We start from the raw sequence: 4527 nt of genomic DNA, 5'->3' as shown, positions 1-4527 counted from the left end.
GAAGCTTTGAGCAATACCCATAAACCATATCCATCAACTGTAACAGTGCAAAAAGGAGAGAGTGAGGATGCATACAAAATTTTGTTCTTAGTTATAAAACATTGGGTAAAACTTTAGTGCCCTGGAGATATTGAGAAGAACCTTCAAGCAAAATTACAGCATCTGGAAGGTCGAAGACAGACATTCTATCAAAGAGCCTTTGACCCCTTAAAAAAAAAAGTTCAGCTATTCTCAACAGCCTTAAAATGCAGTTTTTTCTTTTAACAAAATACACCATTTAGGCAAAGTGATATAACCATTCCAAATCCCAATATTTTCGTGGCCTTCTGCACCTTCCTTCCTACCATCCTAATATCTCAACAACCTACTAAGGCAGCCAGTAAACCTGAAACAAGGAAACATTTGCAGCCATAACCAAATTATAACTAAACAGCAATAACTTGTATATATTTTCTCTCCACTACCTTTGGATATTCTTTACTAATTAAATTTTTTCCTAAAGCTGCAGTCTTGCACAAAGAACATTAAAGGACACCATTGGATTCCATAGAAACATAGCTCCAATAGGTGCTTTGAAAGCCCTACAATAAGAGTGGACATCAAACTTTCTATATTCCATTTAACTCCAAACCACGCCACCCTCTCCTCCAAGATGAAACTTCATTGAATCCAACAATTAAGAAAAGGAAGGCACTAACCCTTGCCCCCTACGATACTCTTCTTCAACAAATCTTTGGCTATGATGAAGATTCGCCAATGCAAACAAATAAGAAACCAACTTTAGAATTAAAAGCAAATTTTTTGAAGACCTTGCTTGAGTGAATGGTAGCTTCAGGGAAACTTTCTTTTCAAATTTATTTGATTTTATCGTTCATTGTAATTTTAGATCTCCTATATAACCTTCAGCTAGTATAAAACCTGTGTACTTGATTCTTTTTGAGTAAATATTATAACTTATCAAAAAAAAAAAAAAAAAGCCAATTTGGCAATCTTACCAAAACCATCACAAAGAAATCTGGTTGTCATCTCAGGCATCAAACAATACAAATTCCTTCAACATTGGACACTTAAAAAAGAAATTAAAAAGAAAACAATTGAGACTAGCTGTAGTAAAGATTTAATTGTTGTATGTAAGTTAAAGGACTAGAATTATAGGGTTATTAAAGGCTATTCTAAATAGCCTCTTTCTAGTCGTTGTAGATGGCCTTTACTTACTACTTATAAAAAAAATTAAAAAAAAAAAGGCCTTTACTTACCTACTTTATGAAATTTTATCTTTGAATATTTCTTAGCACTTCGAGCCTAGAAAATCATTTTTGATTGTTTCAACTTTAATCTTGTTAGAATAAAGGTTAAATGATTGAATTTACCATTTCCTAACAACTTAAGCTTTTGGAAGATGAATTTATGTCGAAAGTAAAAGTGAACCACCACCAAAGGATTTCCAAATATACAGATGACTACACTAGTTGATGTCAATGCAAGAAGTTAAATTTGGTCCAAAAGTTTTCTTTGAATGACATAAAACTAAAGCAGTGTATGGATGCTTCATCAACCGAATTTTCTAATAAATAAATTGGGTCACTAAAAAAGCATCAATGCAGAGAAAAAATAAATGTTTGTACCTCACAACCTAACAGCTCCATATATATATATATATATATGCCTTTAAGTTTTTCATCATTAACCAAACAAGTTTAGTGAACAAATCCGTTAGTAGTATAAACCATAGCATGTTTCTTTCAAATAAAGAACACAACAGTACGAACAGAAACATAACATTTCAGCTCCTAAACTTGTTAATCCACATCCACTGACATCAAACATGTGATTGAACCCAGCTAAGCATGGTAAAATAGTGTTCCTCACCTTCATACATCTCTTAGAGGCCAGAGATAGTATGATATAGGAAGATCACGTATTGCACAACCGACTCAATGTCATAAAAATTATCTCCTTCCAATTGATATTAAGGTTAAATGTAATACACAAACAACAAAGACCATGTAGCTTGAACCAGGGAAGTAAGACACGTGACCTTGGAAGGGCAACATGCTCGATAGACAAGTACTACTAAAGGAAAAGGAATAACAACATCCATAACGCAACAACCATTCACACACAAATCTCAAATACTAATTTATAGTAGTCACAGAAGCATGATGTAAACAAGGGATAAAATATGAAGCTTTTAGCAATACTATCATGCCTACAACGAAAGGAAAAGGAACAACAAGGGTCTCAGTTCATCCATACCACTGTTTAGTAAGATACAACATTTGTTCCATCAAGTAAAACAAGACTCTCCATGAAAGTAGCTGCAAATAGAGATATTCGGATACCGAGATCCTTTTTCTCCTGTAGAGTTTCAATGTCTCCTGTAGAGTTTCTCCTTTTTCTCAACTGGTTTAACTATGATTTCGACCCATGAATAGCCGTTGGGAAGCAAATTCAATAATCTTTGTACTGGCGCTAGTTTCAACCCGTTCTGACAGTTGGATCAAAATTACAGTTTTTAGGGCCTTCGAGAGTCAACTCTAGGTCAAACTTGGTCAAACGTGACTAAAATCTCCGAACAGTTTGGGTTTGATTCTAAAACATGAAAAAAGTGGTTTTGGAGTGATTTTGACCAACTTTCAATCAACCCAAGATTGACTAGGGACATTTTGGTCATTTTGAATTAAAAATGTATTTTGAGGGCTCTGATGCCCAAACGAGTTGTGCCTTGTCAATCTAGATGTTTCTGCAGTCCCATAGTAAAAAGTTGATATTTTTGGATTTTAAGGGGTCCAACATGATTGATGGTGGACAAAATACAATATCTACATGTAATTTAGTGGGGGGCCTAAATTACATGTAGTTTAGCCATCAGGGGCCTTTCTCGCCTCTTCATTTTTTCTCAATGGTTATCAACTGTTTCTTTTTTCTTTTTATTTCTTCGTCTTCTTCATCTTTTCATTTTCTCTACAACTCTTCAACTTCCTCCCTTTTCCTACAAAAATCTCTGCACTTTCTTCATTCCCCACTCTCTCATAATCGGATAATCCTCTTCTCTCTTAAATTCTCTCATCTTCTCCAATGGCACCCAAGACCAAGAAGACTTCCCACTTGATTTCCAGGGAAGTGTTCAACCTCACCAACTAAGTTGGAGCCACAAGGCTAACTGAGTCCCTTCCATTGCTTTATAGGCCACAATATATATATATATATATATTTTTTGGTTGAAAAAAAGTCTAATCAATTTCTTAAATAAATTCAAGTCCAAGAAGACAAGCCCCTTAATTTCTTAAACCAAGTTAACCCTGCTTTAGGCCCAAGCCCATAGCTTCTTCTCCAAGAACTTATAAAGAGTCATTCCCAATCTCTCTCAACTGTTACTAATGAGTGTGTTTGCTCTATAAAAAATAGAATTTGTTGTTGAAGAAGACGAGCACCTCACGACTCATGAACAGTGTTCCATTATGTGTGTATATATATATATTTTAAAATAGATGTTGATATTTTATTTAGGAAAAAATGCAAAACTGACCCTCTAACTTTCACTATTTTTCATTTTAGTCCTCTAACTTTTAGTTTTGTTAATTCAGTCCTCTAGCTTCCAATTTTTGTCAATGCAGGATTTCGTTAAATCACAGTTATGGCTACCATTAATGTATTGAGTTTTCCTTTTTTTTCTTTTTTTCTTTTTTTTTCTTTTTTTTTTTTTTTTTTTTTTTTTTAGAATTAAGGTGTGTGATTTGTGGCCTCAACTTGATCTTCGTCAGGTTGATGTTCTTGAACGCAAACGCTAATAGGACCTTGAACAGGACCGAGGTCCCTTTGTCGTGTACAAACACATTGCTCATCTTGAATGGGCGGTCGGTACGAGGCATTATGGGCTCTCGAGCCAGCATGACGAACCGGGTCACGTTGCTTGAGCCATCCTAGATTTCGTCGGCGAGATGTTCATCTGGTAGAGACCCGTGGTGCGTGTGTTGGCTATCACGGAGGTTGTTGGCAGCGATGAACTTGTCCGCTCCGGCCGTGTCATAGACTGCCTCACGTGCGATGTTGAGGCCGAGTTTCATGAGGGTAAGTTCACACTGAGCTAAGGCTTGTGGGTGTGAGATGAATCGGGTCAAGTACTCTTTTCGGACCCTTGGTAAAGCCAAGAGGCAGTGGTGTACTGGTAATTGGACCTCGCCGACTATGTGGAGGCGGTGGCGGAGTAAGAGGTTGTAGTTTTTGTGAATCGAGCCGCCAAGTGAGTTTTCGATTAGGAGCACAACTCGATTGGCAATCCAAAGCTCAATGGCTTGGAAAGCCATTTCGAACTGGTCACAAGAAATGGCTTCACAGTTCGGGTAAGCTTTTCTGGTTGCGGCTTCAGAGTACGTGCTGGGAACACCTTGGTAAGCAACCCAGAGCTGCGACCCATGCATCGGAGCCAGCAACAGGTCTGTAATAGTTGACGGCTTCGTCGACGGCCTGTTGTTGTTGTTGTCGTTGTTGTTGTTGTTGTTGTTTTTTTTTTTTTTTTTTTTTTTT

General features: G+C 36.8%; 1 pseudogene; it reads right to left on the bottom strand.

Annotated features, from left to right (window-relative positions):
- Nucleotides 1-3740: 3740 nt before the first annotated feature.
- On the bottom strand, nt 3741-4421 carry LOC112039547 (arogenate dehydratase 3-like; annotated as a pseudogene).
- Between the last annotated feature and the right edge of the window lie 106 nt (nt 4422-4527).

The sequence above is a fragment of the Quercus suber genome, unplaced genomic scaffold (genome assembly GCF_002906115.3).
Source record: "Quercus suber isolate HL8 unplaced genomic scaffold, Cork oak 2.0 scaffold_743, whole genome shotgun sequence".
Taxonomy (NCBI): Eukaryota; Viridiplantae; Streptophyta; class Magnoliopsida; order Fagales; family Fagaceae; genus Quercus; species Quercus suber.
Note: the sequence above shows the minus strand (reverse complement) of the source record. Positions and strands in the feature narration are given on the sequence as shown.